Source organism: Hemitrygon akajei, chromosome 30, assembly GCF_048418815.1.
Source record: "Hemitrygon akajei chromosome 30, sHemAka1.3, whole genome shotgun sequence".
Lineage (NCBI taxonomy): Eukaryota > Metazoa > Chordata > Chondrichthyes > Myliobatiformes > Dasyatidae > Hemitrygon > Hemitrygon akajei.
In genome coordinates this window covers 30,403,282-30,421,826 of record NC_133153.1, presented here as the reverse complement: position 1 = coordinate 30,421,826, position 18,545 = coordinate 30,403,282, and the positions used below count along the sequence as shown (strand labels likewise).

Genomic DNA, 18,545 nt, shown 5'->3' with positions numbered 1-18,545 from the left:
TTCTGCTCAGAATGAAGGAGTAGCCATGGGTCAGGTTCAGGCAACTGGGATCAAACGAATCCTGGAAGGAGTGTGGGGTTTGCAGGAGTCTACTCAAGATGGGAGTGAAGAAGGGAAAATAGGGAGCATGAGATAGATGCGGCAGAGAAGATGAAGGAAAATCCAAGAGTTTTATAATGGTATTAAGGATTTAAAATGGTAACTAGAAAGAAATTAGGGCTCCTTAAAGACCAAAGTGGACATCTTTGTAGCGAATCACAGAAGATGTGTGAGGTTCTCAATGAGTATTTCTCTTCAGTTTTTAACCTTATGAAGGGAAATAAGATTTTGTCTTTGTTTAATGGGCAGGTCTTGGGTGTCATCTAAATGACATCTGTTCTTATCCTATGTAAAGCGCTAGTTCTGTTTTATAGTATATCCACTGCTATGCCTTTACGCTTTCAGCAGCTTTTCTGCAAACGCAGTGTGTTATGTAAACCTTCATAGACTAGAGGTTTGGATGTGGCGGAGATAGGGAGCCATTTGCTCAGCCTATGAATGTTGTGTCAGTTAGTTGGGCTTGTTTTGGTAACGTGCTGTAACATTCATTCCAGTTGGATGTCATGGAACAATCGGGAGTGCTCGGCAGTATCCGGTTTCTGGAAAGCAATGGGTCTTTCTCGGCAGCAGGTGCGGGGCGGATCACAAGGGAAGAGGGTATGAGGGAGAGATGCCAGCTGGGTTCCAGGTTCTGGATGAAGGAATCCCCTCAGTGATGGATATCCCCCGTGCTTACATGCGCCCCTCCAAAGACGCAGCAAATCGCTTTTTACCCTCTGAAATGATTCGGCATGGACTACGGCAGTTGAAGGAGGTGTGTCGCTAACAACTTTCCCATAACAATTAGTGATTGGCATCGCCTACGTGGCACGAATGCACGCCCTATGATTCAGGTAGCCCTAACCGATATAAATCACGACTAGGCAGTTTAGATATCTTTACACTCGGTTTCCGGTGATCCTGTAAAATCCGGTCCGTGTGAAAATTCTTGAATTTCGCTGCGTATTGCTTGATCTCTATCTCCAGGACGAGATTTCCTCGGACGCTCAATATCGGCTTCAATGTAAGTGAAAAGTTACATTTAGTTGACAAAAAGTACAGAAACTTTAAAGTACAGGTAATCTTACAGACGCAATCATAACATGTTCTGAAGCTGTGTGCCTAGTTCTCGCAATGTGAACATATGTAGAAGCAGCATCGGGGGAAAGGCTGGTTCACCGATGAATATTTGACTCCCTCCTATCCTCTCCTTCACTTAATACTGCGGGGCGGGGGTGGGGGAGGTGGATTAAGTTGTTGTAAATGTTAAAAACTGAAAATAATGTTTGAGATAAATGTTAATTTTCCCGGTGAGCGGCGATGTTCCGTTTACAGAATCCAGCGTTGTAAAAAATGCGGACAGGGACAGAATTTAGTTTCCTTCTCCGGGTTTCAGAGAGTGTTGGGAGAGTTAAAACACCAGTAAATTAAAAACTCACAATTACCTCAAGTCAAGTCACTTTTACTGTCATTTCGACCATAACTGCTGGTACAGTACATAGTAAATATGAGACAACGTTTTTCAGGACCATGGGTTACGTGACACATTATAGAAACTAGACTGAACTGCAACGTTTGTACGTAAAAAAACAGAAAAAATGCACTCAACTACACTAGACTAAATTATCTACCCAGGACTGGTGTAAAGATGTTTTTACTGGTTAGAAATGTGACGAAGAAACTGTACCAATGTGGGGGCAAGGGTGCTGGGGTAGGACCCAAACACGTTTTGTAGGGTTAACTAAAAAGAGTTTATTACTAGTTACAAGGAGAGCCGTGACGCAAGGATAGAACAGAGAGAAATCAAGGAGAGTAAAGTGGAAACGGGAATAGGTGTAATGGACAAGGACTCAGGCCCTGGACTAGGCTTGGATTCGGGGTGTGGACTTGGACCCGGAGCTCGGGGATCAGAGCCAGGACGTGGTACTTGAACCCCGGAGCTTGGACTTGGTACTCGAACACAGGACATAGAACACTGAACCGGGACTCTTTTTATTCACGGGACAGACTAAGACACGGGACATAAAACTCTGAGCCGGGAATCCTCCTTAGTCACAGGACGGAGTCGGGTCTCTTCTTGACACAGGGTCAGGACCCTTCTAAGGTACAGGGCCGGGACCCCTTTTAAACACTGGATATGGATACAGAGACCACACAACGATAGACGGTACTATAACTGGGCACAAGTTTGCTCCAAGCAGCGGTGAGCTCTTGACTCACCCTGGCGGGTTAACCTTGCCGGACCCGCTCTGGCGAGGGAAGGCGGCTTGCTGGCACGTGCTTCGGGAGGAGACTTGGCTTGAGAACTTTCTCCCGCACTAGCTTCGGTGACTTCGTTAACGCCCTCACGCCGAACGGCTGAAGCCGGAGATTTATACACTGCCGGTTCGGTCGGGAGTAAATTGCCTTTCATCAACAAGCCCGAGGGGAGGGGGGGGGGGGGGTGGTGGAGTGTGGCAACTCAGTGGCAACTTTATTAAGTACCTGTTGTGGTGTGAGGTTATCTGAGTTACTGACGGCTTTTGGTCAGGTTGCTTAACCCACAGAGTCCATACTGGCTCCCAAAAGAAAACCACATTGGTCCCATTTGCTCCTTTCCTTATCTCCCCAATGTTCTTTCATACATTTTGTCTTCCAACCCATCCATCCCACTTGTCCATCGCTAGGGTAATTTACATTGGACAATCAAACTACCACAGATCTCTGACGAAACTGGAACAGCAAATGTAATTGGGGTGATGTTTTCTGTGTAGTATAAACATTCTCCCTTTGACCACAGTGTGGAGCTCTGGGTGTGTCAATTGCTTCCCACCTCCCAACAAAGTGCGGGTGGATAATGAGTCGCATTGCAGTTAGCACAACACTATTGCAGCCCAGGGCATTGGAGTTAGGAGTTCAATCTCAGTGTCCTCTCTAAGGAATTTGTATGTACCCAACCACCTCCCCTCTACCCCCATAAAATGGTTGCAAATCCTCCGTATCCTCTGGTTTCCTCCAACATTCCAAAGACATGCTGTTTAATAGCTTAATTGGTTATTGTAAATTGTCCTGTGATTAATGTAGGTTTAAATCGAAGTTTGTAGGTGCTGCTGCTCAGGACCTATTCTATACTGTACTGTATCTCCTAAATAAATAAAACTAAACTGACCATATTGTAAAATGCCACTAATATATGTAAAAGGCAATTAAGGACCAGAGGCAGGGAGATTTATCCATATCAAATTCATAAGTGTTAAGACTTTGGATTACCTTACAGAAGCAATCATGAAGTATGTAAAACTTCTAAATATTTGAAATTAAGTGTATGATAAAATGTAAACTAATTTCTTCTGGAGCCATTCTCCTCCATTGTAAAGCACAAAGTTGATCTTCCATTGTAGGTCTATGTTGGCATAGACCCAACAGGCAGATTCCTCAGCACTAGGCTCAATGTGCTCAAGAAAACTTCTCCTTCATAGATGGAATAAGAGATTCTGGGAGAAACTTAAGGACTTCTCTGTCCATGGGACAGGGAAGAGAAGTTGGGGTATTGGTCAGAAGTGGCCCAATTATGCCATGCTGGCTCCCAGAAAACCAGAAGTTCAAAATGGAACTGTAACATTTATCAATCAGTTTTGGCCTAATACAATATTTGGTAATACATTCTTGAATGTAACATATACACAAAAGCAAAACAAATCTCTGTCCTATATTTTTCAAGGCAGGTGTTGTCTTTTCTGATTTCAGAAACTCTTTACGCAACATTCTCTGATTCCTGGATTTAACTTTATTACAACCAGCTGAAATTTGCTGCTCTGATATGTGCTGGAATTTGATGCAGATTGTTGTTGGGATTTCCTACTCCTTGACACATCTCTATATACCTTGTAACTTCCTAGTAGTCAAGCATTTCATTTCCAATTACCATTCCCATTGTTACGGATTCAGGCAACAATAAATATATGAGTTAGGCAAAAATGTCCCTCTTTGGTTGTTTGAGCTAGTTTGCAATATTTCCTCAACAAATGCATATCCACCTGCAGTCACTCAGCTCAGCACATCATTTTCGAAAACTTTGCCATTTACACAGGACGCACTTCTTTCCCTAACCCCCCCCCCCATCCCACTCTCCCCACACTTTCCTTTTGTGATTCTCTTTTCTACGTGTCCCTCCCCACTGGTTTCCCACCTGGCACTTAACCTTGCAGTGAGACAGTGCTACACCCGCCTCTACACGTCCCTGCCACACCACCATTTTGTGTCCCAAACAATCCTTCGAGGTGAAGCAGCACTTCACCTGCAAGTATGTTGGGGGTTATCTACTATCGGCATGGCCTCCTCTATTGCCACGAGAGTTGACCCTCAGGTTGGAGAACCAACACCTCATATTACGTCTGGGCAGCCTCCAATCTGATTACATGAATATCGAGTTCTCTAACTTCCAGTATTTCATCCTCTCTCCGCCTTCTCTCTTATTTTTTTATTCCCCATTCTGGTTACCCTCTCACCTCTTCTCTTCACCTCCCTGTCACTTCCGTGTGGCACCAAATCTCCTATCAGACTTCTTCTTCTTCAGCCCTTCTGCCATTCCACTTAGCTCCATCCAGCTTCATACACCAACCCCTCCCCCATCTGCCCAACTGCAGCTCACCAGAGGAGAGTTTCCCACTCTCCCTTGCCGGACAGTACTCCTTCCCTATCCTCACATTATTCTGGATTCTGCCCTCTACCTTTCCATTCAGATGAAGGTTCTCAGCCTAAACCGTTGACTATTTATTCCTCTCTGTAGTTGCTGCCTGACGAGTTACTCCAGCATTCTTTGTCTGCATTGCTCAAGATTTCCAGGATTTGCAGACTCTCTCGTGTCCATCTGAAGCTGATGACTGAGTAATGGAATTTTTTTAAACCACAGAAGTAAGTGAACTATCTTCCAACTACACTTTCTGGTCAATAACCGTGGGCATTATTATGCAAGTATCTGACTGAAGCTCAGATAAAGAAGTACAGCAATAATTACAGATAGATGGATACAATGTCGGTGCTGAGTAGAATTTCATGAATACAAGAGATTCTGCAGGAATTCCAGAGTAATATTCACAAATGCAGGCAGAACTCAGCAGGTCAGACAGCATCGATAGTAACAAATGAACATTACACCATTTTGAGGTGAGGCCCTTCATCAGCACTGTTGATTCTTTTTGACTGTTTATTCATTTCCATTGATGCTGCCTGACCTGCTGAGTTCCTCCAGGATTTTGTGTGTGTTGCTGAGCAGGAATCGCTACATTTCTCAAACTGGTTCTTCATATGATGTGCAGCCACTTCTTACATCACATATGTTGGAATGTTGCTTAGATGTCTAAGCATCAGGTTCCATTACACTGCTGTGACACCCATGTTATGCCACTGATGATGTACAAACATTACTTTTGTTTTTAAAATAGTTACAACTGATTGAGTTGTGTTAATAAAGTAATATTCCTTTGCCATTCTCCATGTAATGCCACTGATTATGTACAAAAATGTACTTTTTAAAAATTAAAATAGTTACAGCATAATTAAATGAGCTGAACTGTAAGTAAATAAATATTCCTTTGAAATGTTTCTGATTTTCATGGCATTTTCATGCAGTGACTAGCTGGGACCACAGCTATTTACAATATACATTAATGATTTAGATGAAGGGATTAAAAGTAACATTAGAAAATTTGCAGATGACACAAAGCTGGGTGGTAGTGTGAAATATGAGGAGGATGTTAGAAGAATGCAGGGTGACTTGGACAGGTTGGGTGAGTGGGCAGATGCATGGCAGATGCAGTTTAATGTGGATAAATGTGAGGTTATCCACTTTGGTGGCAAGAACAGGAAGGCAGATTACTATCTGAATGGTGTCATGTTCGGAAAATGGGAAGTACAACGAGATCTAGGTGTCCTTGCTCATCAGTCACTGAAAGTAAGCATGCAGGTACAGCAGGCAGTGAAGAAAGCTAATGGCATGTTGGCCTTCATAACAAGGGGAGTTGAGTATAGGAGCAAAGAGGTCCTTCTGCAGTTGTACAGGGCCCTGGTGAGACCACACCTGAAGTATTGTGTTCAGTTTAGGTCTCCAAATTTGAGGAAGGACATTCTTGCTATTGAGGGAGAGCTGCATAGGTTCACGAGGTTGATTTCCGGGATGGCGGGACTGTCATATGTTGAAAGATTGGAGCCACTGGGCTTGTACACACTGGAATTTAGAAGGACGAAAGGCATTCTGATTGAAACATATAAGATTATTAAGGCATTGGATACGCTAGAGGCAGGAAACTGTTACACGAGGGCAACGGAGGAGAACTCAAGTGCAGGACACTGGCACGATGACTCAGTTGGGGAGGCTGGCGTAGACCTGAACGTAGAGCAGGAAACCAGAGGGATCTTGACAAGGAGATGGAATCCACAGGGACTCTCTAGAAACTAGAGCAGAACTTAGAACTAATGGTTCTAATCGTAACAGGGAACAAAGTATCACACGAGAATTGACCAACAAACTGGCAAACTGTGATAGAGTCTTCCTTGTATTTATTTCCCAGTCTCTGATGACTCTTTCACTCATATCATTGTGTAAGAGCTGCAGGATCTTGAGGTATTTCTCTGAGCACCTGATTTTGGACAGTGCCTGCCTACCAAAAGGGCAGGACGATTTACAGTGGCAAATGCTTTTATAAGGTCTATGAAGGCCAAATAAAGTGGGACACTTTGTTCCTGGGCTTTCTCCTGCAATTGAGGTGCTATAAAAATCATATCAGATGTTGCTCTGTCTGGAAGGAAGCCACACTGAGACCCAGGCAGGAGATCTTCTGTTAGAGGTGAAAGCCAGTCACTTAAAATTCGGGTGGGTACCTTTCCTGTTGTAGAGAGGAAGGAGATCCCTCTATAATTTCTGTAGGCTGATCTGTCACCCTTTTTGAGGAGTGTGACAATCACAGTGTCTCTGAGTTCAGCTGGAATCTACTCCTGGTCCCAGATCTTGACAAGCATGTCATGAGTATGATTTAAAAGTTCTGTGCCAACTTTCTTGAGGAATCCTGTTAAAAGTCTCTACAAAACCAGTGGCCTTGTTGTTCCTCAATTTTTTGCAAGCCATCCATCCTTGATACTTGCAAAAAACATTGTTGCAGACAAGACCAGGGAAAAAACCCAGATTTGTTTGATGAAATTGACAATGAAATACAAGAGCTAATCAACAGCAAAAGGAAAGCGTTCTGTGTCTGGCAGAAGGACATCAACTGCAAGGCAAAAAGACAAGCTGATTCCAAAGTCAAGCTATAGTCCAGGGTAGAGTAAAGGAAATAAAGAAACAGTGGTGGATGGAGAGGGCCCTAAAAATACAGCAGATTGTTGACCCTGGTGAAAACAGGGGTTTCTTTCTTGCCACTACACAGTGTATGGTCCAAAGCATTGTGGCCTAAACCCCCTTTGCTCCAAAGATGGGCAAAGGCTGCTAAAGGACAATGATGCCATCAATTCTCGATGAAAGAAACACTTCCAGGATCCAGCTAATCATAACACAACTGCTGACATTGAAGTTATCAACCAGTTCCCACGCTGACCCAGGAAGGAAAACTTGAGTAAGTCTCATAGAATTTTCTGCACAGCACTGTCATGCATGGTTATTTGAGTTTTTGTCTCCCTCCTGTCAGCTAGAACCAGTCTGGCCATTCACCACTAACCTCACACATTAACAAGACATGCTATTTTCATTTTTCACACCATTTTCTAGAGATTTGTGACTGAACATTCCAGGAGGTCAGCCATTTGTGAGAAATTCAAACCACCCAAAATGGCACCACCAATCATTCCAAGGTTAGAGTTATTTCGCCATTCTGATGTTTGGGCTGAACAGCAACTTGACCATATCAGCATGCTTTTATGCATTGAGTTGCTGCCACATTTATAGGTAACTGGAGATTTCCATATATGAGCAGGTGTACAGGTGTACCATCCAAAGTTGCCACTGAGTGAAGGGTCTTTAATACAGAAAAAGAAATTGAACTCTGCTCTGGGGAGCTGTATGAAATTAAACTTAACTGTGCAGTATTGAGGTTCTGCTCAGAATGAAGGAGCCATGGGTCAGGTTCAGGCAACTGGGATCAAACGAATCCTGGAAGGAGTGTGGAGTTTGCAGGAGTCTAATCCAAATGGGAGTGAGGAAGGGAAAAAAGGGAGCATGAGATCGATGTGACAGAGAAGATGAAGGAAAATCCAAGAGTTTTATAACGGTATTAAGGGTTTAAACTGGTAACTGGAAAGAAATTAGGGCTCCTTAAAGACCAAAGTGGACATATTTATAGCGAATCACAGAAGATGTGTGAGGCTCTCAAGGAGTATTTCTCTTCAGTTTTTAACCTTACGAAGGGGAAAAAAATTGTCTTTATTTAATGGGCAGTTCTTGGGGATCATCTAAGTGACAACAGTTCTTATCCTATGTAATGCCCTAGTTAAGAACCTGTTTTATAGTATATCCACTGCTATGCCTTTACGCTTTCAACAGCTTTTCTGCAAACGCAGTGTCTTATGATAACCTTCATAGACTAGATTTTTGGATGTGGTGGAGATAAGGAGCCATTTGCTCAGCCTATGAATGCTGTGTAAGTTAGTCGGGCTTGTTTTGGTAACGTGCTGTAACATTCATTCCAGTTGGATGTCATGGAACAATCGGGAGTGCTCGGCAGTATCTGGTTTCTGGAAAGCAATGGGTCTTTCTTGGCAGGAGGTGCGGGACGCAGCACAAGGGAAGAGGGTATGAGGGAGAGATGCCAGCTGGGTTCCAGGTTCTGGATGAAGGAATCCCCTCAGTGATGGATATCCCCCGTGCTACATGCGCCCCTCCAAAGACGCAGCAAATCGCTTTTTACCCTCTGAAATGATTCGGCATGGACTACGGCAGTTGAAGGAGGTGTGTCGCCAGCAACTTTGCGGAGAACAATTAGTGATCGGCATCGCCTACTCGGCCCGAATGCACGCCCTATGAATGAGGTAGCTCTGACCGAAATAAACCAAAGACTAGGCAATTTAGATATTTTTACAGTCGGTTTCTGGCGATCCTGGAATATCCGGTCCATGTGGAAAGTCTTGAATTTTGCTGCGTATTGCTTGATCTCTATCTCCAGGATGAGGATTTCTCGGACGCTCAATATTGGCTTAAAAAGTAAGTGAGATGTTACATTTAGTTGACAAAAAGTACAGAAACTTTAAAGTACAAGTAATCTTACAGATGCAATCATAATCTGGTCTGAAGTTGTGTGCCTAGTTCTCGCAATGTGAACATATTTAGAAGCAGCATCGGAGGAAAGGCTGGTTCACCGATGAATATTCGACTCCCTCTTATCCTCTCCTTCACTTAATAGCGTGGGGATTAAGTTGTTATAACTGTTAAAAACTGAAAATAATGTTTGAGATAAATGTTAATTGTCCCGGTGAGCGGCGATGTTCCGTTTACAGAAACCAACTTTGTAAAAGATGCGGACACGGATAGAATTTAGTTTCCTTCTCCGGGATTCAGAGAGTGTTGGGAGAGTTGAAACACCAGTAAGTTGAAACTCACAATTACCTACTGGTGTAAAGATGTTTTTACTGGTTACAATTTGACAAAGTAACAGATTCCTGCACCTGTCAGATGGCCAAAAGCAGGAAGCTTGGATGAACATAAATCCAAAAGATTTGGCCAGGGTCAGCGTCTCCAAATGTACAGCAAAAGTACGGTTTACCAGATCACGTGTAATTAACTGTGCAATCTAAGAGTAAACATACTCTCAGTGGCAACTTTATTAAGTACCTGTTGTGGTGTGAGGTTATCTGAGTTACTGTCGGCTTTTGGTCAGGTTGCTTGACCCACAGAGTCCACACTGGCTCCCAAAAGAAAAACACATTGGTCCCATTTGCTCCTTTCCTTATCTCCCCGATGTTCTGTCATACATTTTGTCTTCCAACCCATCCATCCCACTTGTCCATCGCCAGGGTAATTTACATTGGACAATCAAGCTACCACAGATCTCTAAGGAAACTGGAACAGCAAATATAATGGGGGGGTGGGTGGAGTGTTTTCTGTGTAGTATAAACATTCTCCCTTTGACCACAGTGTGGTCCTCTGGGTGTGTCAATTGCTTCCCAACTCCCAACAAAGTGCGGGTGGATAATGAGTGGCATTGCAGTTAGCACAACACTATTGCAGCCCAGGGCATTGGAGTTAGGAGTTCAATCTCAGTGTCCTCTCTAAGGAATTTGTACCTATCCAACACCCAGCCCCACCCCCATAGAATGGTTGCGATTCCTCCATATCCTCCGGTTTCCCACAACATTCCAAAGACATGCTGTTTAATAGATTAATTGGTTATTGTAAATTGTCCTGTGATTAATCTAGGTTTAAATCGAAGTTTGTAGGTGGTGCTGCTCAGGACCTATTCTATACTGTATTGTATCTCCCAAATAAAAAAAAATAAACTGACCATATTGTAAAATGCCACTAATATATGTAAAAGGCAATTAAGACTCGGAGGCAGGGAGATTTATCCACATCAAATTCATGCGTGTTAAGACTTTGGATTACCTTACAGAAGCAATCATGATGAAGTATGTAAAATATTTAAATATTTGAAATTAAGTGCATGATGAAATGTAAACTAATTTCTTCTGGAGCCATTCTCCTCCATTGTAAAGCACAAAGTTGATCTTCCATTCTAGGTCTAAGTTGGCATAGACCCAACAGGCAGATTCCTCAGCACTAGCTGAATGTGCTCAAGCAAGTTTCTCCTTCATAAATGGAATAAGAGATTGTGGGAGAAACTTAAGGACTTCTCTGTCCATGGAACGGGGAAGAGAAGTTGGGGTATTGGTCAGAAGAGGCCCATAGAATCCATGCTGGCTCCCAAAAGAACCATAAGTTCAAAATGGAAGTGCAACATTTACTGATCAGTTTTGGCCTAATATTTGATAAGCTATTGTTGAATGTAACATACGAGATGTGATTGATAAGTTTGTGGCCTAAGGTAGAAGGAGTCAATTTTAGAAAACCTAGCACATTTAATTGAATAACAAATTGATGTTTTGTTAACAGTATTTCTTTTCCATTGTCAAACAGGTTTTGGATATTCGTCTTAATATGGAAGGTTCTGGATGGATAAGCCGAGCACTTGTTCCATTTGTCTTTGGTATTATCATCAGTTTGCTTTGTCCCATCGCTCAGTCAGCTAATATATTAGTTGTACCTGTCGATGGAAGTCATTGGATCAACATGAGAGTTCTCTTGGAGGAACTGAAACCTCGTGGACACAACTTCACTGTGATTTATGTTGAGAAAAGTTGGTACATCAAAGAAAGGCCCGACCTATATCAATCTATTGTAATTCCAATGAAAAACCTTGAAAGAAAGGATATAGTTGGTAAAATTCTTCAAAAAGCACTGCAGCTTGGGCAGGATGGGTGGAGCTTCAGTGACAATATTGAGTTCCAATCTGAAATTCTACAGTGTTTTCAGAACTGTCAGAAGGTTTTCCATTTTATTACCAGTGAAATATTTCAAAACAAAACATTACTAAGCCAACTTGAAAAGGCAAACTTTGACCTGGTGCTTTCAGACCCTTTTTTTGTTACTGGATCAATGCTTGCTTATTATTTAAAACTTCCCTTGGTGTATAATGTTCGATGGTTAGAATCTGGTGAGGCTCACTTCTTGTTTGCCCCATCCCCCCTTTCTTATGTCCCAACCTTAGGCTCAAACCTAACAGACAAAATGTCCTTTCTTCAAAGAACACAAAACTTCATCCAACATCTAATCTTTCAATCCATTGTAGAACTTACCATTTATCCCAACTACAATGAGCTCTGTCATCGATATTTGGGTCCAGACACAGATATCAAGACAATTCTGCTGAGGGCTGATGTGTGGCTGATGAGAGTAGATTTTGTATTTGAATTTCCAAGACCCACCATGCCAAATATTGTCTACATTGGAGGCTTCCAGTGTAAAGCAGCCAGACCACTAGTGGCAGAGTTTGAAGAGTTTGTTCAAAGCTCAGGAAAGCATGGACTTATTGTAATGTCATTAGGATCTATTATCAATTCTTTGCCAAAGCAGATTACAATGGAAATAGCTGAGGCATTTGCTCAAGTACCCCAGAAGGTGATTTGGAGATATGATGGAGAAATCCCTCCCAATGTAGGTAATAATACACTACTGTCAAAATGGATCCCTCAGAACGACCTTCTGGGACACCCCAACACACGAGTCTTCATTTCTCATGGTGGTACCAATGGCATTTACGAGGCCATCTACCATGGGGTGCCAGTGATTGGCATGCCTCTAATTTTAGACCAGTCTGACAATTTACTTCGACTTGAATCTCGAGGTGGAGCAAAGGTGCTTAATGTTGCAGCCATGCATTCAGCGGATCTATTGCAGGTACTGAATGAAGTGATAAATGGCACATTTTACCAGGACAACATGAAGAAACTCTCTGCCCTCCACCGGGACCAGCCAGAGTCGCCAATGGAGCGAGCTGTTTTCTGGATTGAGTATGTTGCCCGACACAAAGGAGCAGGGCATTTGCGCTCTGAATCCTACCGACTGCCCTGGTACGTTTACTACTGTGTTGATGTGATGGTCTTTCTGTTGTCCATGTTACTCATGGTCACAGTGCTTGTGATTGTAGCACTGAAGAAAATTTGTCACATTGCACGGAGGAAAAAGCAAAAGAATGAGTAAGGTTTCTCTAATTTGTGTTGGAAGATGGTGCTCTAAATTGTTTCAACTTAATTAAATAGGATTTTCTTGTTTTCAATACATGAAGCCTCCTTTTCAGATATTGTAAATGTAGTGAACCTCTTAAACATTAGTAATATATATCAGTGGATTTAAATCTTTTGTACAAAGATATGAACAGGAACAAAATGCAAATACCTAAATGAAATCAAACAGGAAAACTCAGGGTTATCTATGATTATTTAAAATATTATATACTACCTTGTGATTCATATACTACCATAAAAAACTTTGGAATTCTGTGCCTGAAAGACTACTCTCCGAACTATTCTGTCATGTCTCTATCAATTGACAAATGGTAAGAGGTCACATCGCTGTCCCTTTACAATTTGTCATAGCTGCCCATTCCAGTTCTTCATCACCATTGTTGTAGGCCGTGATTTAACAGGCAAAAATGTCCCTCTTTGGTTGTTTGAGCTAGTTTGTAATATTTCCTCATCAAATGCATATCCTCCTGGAGTCACTCCGCTCAGCACATCATTTTTGGTAACTTCGCCATTTACACAGGAGGCACATCTTTCCCTACCCCGCCCCCCCCCATCCCACGCTCTCCACACTTTCTCTTTGTGACTCTCTTCTCTACCTATTCCTCCCCACGGGTTTGTCTATCTGAAGCTGATGAATGAGTAATGGAGTTTTCTTCATCACATAAGTAAATGAAGTATCTTCCAACTACACTTTCTGATCAATAACCCTGGGCATTATTATGCAAGTATCTGACTGAAGCTCTGATAAAGGAGTATTAATTACAGATAGATAGATACAATGTTGGAGCTGAGTAGAATTTCATAAGCACAAGAGATTCAGCTGGAATTCCAGAGTAATATTCACAAATGCTGGCAGAACTCAGCAGGTCAGACAGCATCGATAGTAACAAGTGAACATTACACCATTTTGAGGTGAGGCCCTTCATCAGCACTGTTGATTCTTTTTGACTGTTTATTCATTTCCATTGATGCTGCCTGACCTGCTGAGTTCCTCCAGTATTTTGTGTGTGTTATCCTATCAGACCGAGTTAGGGAATTGGAGCAGCAGCTGGATGAACTACGGATCATTCAGGAGGCAGAGGCAGAGATAGATAAGAGTTATCGGGAGGTAGTCACACCAAAAAGACAGGAGATCAGGAGATAGGCAAATGGGTGACAGTCATGAGAGGCAGGGGAAGCAGACAGAGAGAGCAGAGCACCCGTGTGGCTGTTCCCATCAACAATAAGTATACCGTTTTGGATACCTACCAGGAGCAAGCTGCAGTGGTCCTGTCTCTGGCACTGAGGTTGGACCCTCGACTAGGAAGGGGAGGAGGGAAGAGAAGAGAGCAGTAGTGATAGGGGATTCTATAGTCAGGGGGGCAGATAGGAGATTTTGGGGGGAAGATCGGGAGTCTCCGATTGTATGTTGCCTCCCTGGTGCCAGGGTCTGGGACATCTCAGATCGGGTGCAGGTTATTCTCGAGAGGGAGGGCAAGAACCCAGATGTTGTGGTCCATGTAGGGACCAACGACGTGGGTAGGATGAGTGAGGGGGTCCTGCGTAGTGAGTTCAGGGTGTTAGGTGTGAAGCTGAAGGGCAGGACCTCCAGGGTAACAATCTCAGGATTGCTACCTGTGCCACGTGCGAGTGAGGCAAGGAACAGAAGGATTATACAGATTAATATGTGGTTGAGAGGGTGGTGCAGGAGGGAGGGCTTCAGGTTTTTAGATAATTGGGCTTTGTTCCAGGGAAGGTGGGATCTGTTCCGACGGGACGGTTTACACCTGAACTGGAGCGGTACTAACATTCTTGCAGGAAAGTTTGCAAGTGCTTCTTGGGAAGGTTTAAACTAAATTTGCAGGGGGCGGGGATCCAAAATGCGAGAGAGGATGGCGAGATGAAGAATAAAGGACAGGTGGGGACTACACGGTTCCGGAATATTAAGTGTGTAGTAGAGAAAGGTGAGGCGGAACAAGTGATGAGGAGGACACATGTACAGAGGGATGGTCTGATGGAACATGGAGTTAAATGTGCAGAAAGAATAAGTAAATTTAGGAAGGACAACAAAATTCTAGGGGCGTATAGCCTGATGGGAGTTTGGGGAGCTGGGTTAAGCACAATAGGCAGCGATTTAAACAGAGAGAGGAGAAATGGGCTAAAAATTCTATATCTGAATGCACGAAGTGTCAGAAATAAGGCGGATGAGCTTGAAGCTCAGGTGCGAATGGGTAACTATGATGTTGTTGGGATAACGGAGACATGGCTGCAGGGAGATCAGACCTGGGAAATGAATGTACAAGGGTTTACGTGCTATTGTAGGGACAGAAATGTGGGCAGAGGGGGTGGGGTGGCCCTGTTGGTGAGGAATGAGATTCAGTCCTTTGCAAGGGGGGATCAGGAGAAGTGGAGTCTGTGTGGCTAGAACTGAGGAACAGTAAGGGCAAAAGGACCCTAATGGGTGTTGTCTACAGGCCACCAAACAGTAGCATGGATATTGGGTGCAAGTTGAATAGGGAGTTAACATTGGCATGTGGCAAAGGTAATGTCGCAGTAGTTATGGGGGATTTCAACATGCAGGTGAACTGAGAGAATCAGGCTGGTGCTGGACCCCAGGATTGGGAGTTTGTAGAGTGCCTAAGGGATGCATTCTTGGAACAGCATGTACGAGAGCCGACCAGGGACAGGGCTATTCTAGATTTAGTGTTGTGTAATGAACAGGATTTGATAAGCGATCTTGAAGTAAAGGAGCCATTAGGAGGTAATGACCATAATATGATAGTTTTTATCTGCAATTTGAGAAGGATAAGGGCGGATCGGAGGTGTCAGTGTTGCAGTTGAACAAAGGAGACTATGGAGCCATGAGGGAGGAGCTGGCCAAAATTAATTTGACGGATATCCTAGCAGAAAAGACAGTGGAACAGCAATGGCAGATATTCCTGGGAATAATGCACAGGGTGCAAAATCAGTTCATCCCCTGGAGAAGGAAGGATTCAAAGGGGGGAAAGGGGCCACAGTGGTTGACAAAGGAAATCAGAGATTGCATAGCATTAAAAAAAAGGAAGTATGACAGAGCTAAGGTGAGTGGGAGGACAGATGATTGGGAAATTTTTAAGGAACAACAGAACTTAACTAAAAAGGCAATACGGGGAGAAAAAATGAGGTATGAACGCAAGCTAGCCAGGAATATAAAGGAGGATAGCAAAAACTTTTTTAGGTATGTGAAGAGCAAGAAGATAGTTAAGAACAATGTTGGGCCCTTGAAGAATGAATTGGGTGAAATTGTTATGGGAAACAGAGAAATGGTAGAAGAATTTAATAAGTACTTTAGATCTGTCTTCACTAGGGAAGACACAAGCAATCTCCCAGATGTATGGATGGGCCAAGGACATAGGGTAACAGAGGAAATGAAACAGATTGACATTAGGAAGGAAACGGTGATGAGTAGACTGATGGGACTGAAGGATGACAAATCCCCAGGTCCAGATGGTCTGCATCCTAGGGTACTAAAGGAGGTGGCTCTGGAAATTGCGGATGCATTGGGATTCAGGATCAGTTCCTGAGGACTGGAGAATGGCTAATGTTATCCCACTTTTTAAGAAAGGAGGGAGGGAGAAAACAGAGAACTATCATCCTGTCAGCCTAACATCAGTAGTGGGGAAGATGTTAGAGTCCATTATTAAAGATGAAATAGTGGCATATCTCGATAGCAGTGATAGGATTGGGCCCAGCCAGCATGGCTTTACCAAGGGCAAATCATGCTTGACTAATCTATTGGAGTTTTTCAAGGATGTAACCAGGAAGTTAGACAAGGGAGATCCAGTGGATGTAGTGTACCTCGATTTTCAGAAGGCATTTGATAAGGTCCCACATAGAAGATTTGTGGGTAAAATCAGAGCTCATGGCATTCGGGGGAAGACATTGACATGGATAGAAAACTGGTTGGCAGATAGAAAGCAAAGGGTAACGGTGAATGGGTGTCTTTCAGAATGGCAGGTGGTGACCAGTGGGGTGCCACAGGGCTCGGTATTGGGACCACAGCTGTTTACGATTTACATCAACGATTTAGATGAAGGAATTGAGAATAACATCAGCAAGTTTACTGATGATACTAAGCTGGGTGGCAGTGTGACATGTGATGAGGATGTTAGGAGAATTCAGGGTGACTTGGATAGGCTGAGTGAGTGGGCAGATACTTGGCAGATGACGTTTAATGTGAATAAGTGTGAGGTTATCCACTTCGGGAGTAAGAACAGGAAGGCAGATTATTATCTGAACGGTGTAGAGTTAGGTAAGGGAGAAATACAAAGAGATCTAGGAGACCTTGTTCATCAGTCACTGAAGGTGAATGAGCAAGTGCAGCAGGCAGTGAAGAAGGCTAATGGCCTTTATTACAAAGGGAATTGAGTACAAGAGCAAGGAAATCCTTTTGCATTTGTACAGGGCCCTGGTGAGACCACACCTGGAGTATTGTGTACAGTTTTGGTCTTCAGGGTTAAGGAAGGACATCCTGGCTATAGAGGAAGTGCAGCGTAGATTCACAAGGTTAATTACTGGGATGTCTGGACTGTCTTACGCAGAGAGGTTAGAGAGACTGGGCTTGTACACGCTGGAATTAAGGAGATTGAGAGGGGATCTGATTACAACATATAAGATTATTAAGGGATTGGACAAGACAGAGGCAGGAAATATGTTCCAGATGCTGGAAGAGTCCAGTACCAGAGGGCATGGTTTGAGAATAAGGGGTAGGTCATTTAGGACAGAGTTAAGGAAAAACTTCTTCTCCCAGAGAGTTGTGGGGGTCTGGAATGCATTGCCTCTGAAGGCAGTGGAGGCCAATTCTCTGGATGCTTTCAAGAAGGAGCTAGATCGGTATCTTATGGATAGGGGAATCAAGGGATATGGGGACAAGGCAGGAACTGCGTATTGATAGTAGATGATCAGCCATGATCTTAGAATGGCGGTGCAGGCTCGAAGGGCCGAATGGTCTACTTCTGCACCTATTGTCTATTGTGTTGCTAAGCAGGAATTGCTACATTTCTCAGATTTGTTGATCATATGATGGGCAGTCACTTCTTACATCACATATGTTGGAATGTTTCTTCGATGTCTAAGCATCAGGTTCCATTACACTGCTGTGACACCCATGTTATGCCACTGATGATGTACAAACATTACTTTTGTTTTTAAAATAGTTACAACTAATTGAGTTGTGCTAATAAAGTAATATTCCTTTGCCATATTCCATGTAATGCCACCGATTATGTACAAAAATGTACTTTAAAAAAAATTAAAATAGTTACAGCATAATTAATTGAGCTGAACAGTATATAAATAAATATTTATTTGAAACATTTCTGATTTTAATGGCATTTTAGTGCATGGCAAATTAATTTTATTCTAGTGGTAGCTTGGTCTAAAATATATTTGCTGATGCAGCATAGGTCAAATTTCAATGTCAAGGGTATCTTTGGTGCTGCTTGTATGGATCACGAGTAACATATATAACTATTAGTTTTCATCTTGCAGAAATGTATATACATATATCATCTGCACATATATGGGTAGCAATATCCATAGGATTCACAAGGAATGAGCCACACAGTCCCTCAAGCCTGCTGTTTCATTCAGATACCATCAATGTTTTGGATGTATTAACCTTTACATACTTGCTCAAAATTCTATCAATCCTCATCAATCAAGTAACGTTCTAAGCAACTTTTGTG

At 43.0% G+C, this 18,545-nt stretch overlaps 1 pseudogene; it reads left to right on the top strand.

Annotated features, from left to right (window-relative positions):
* The first annotated feature begins 736 nt into the window (after positions 1-736).
* LOC140718921 (UDP-glucuronosyltransferase 2A2 pseudogene) lies at positions 737-18,173 on the top strand (annotated as a pseudogene).
* Positions 18,174-18,545: the final 372 nt, after the last annotated feature.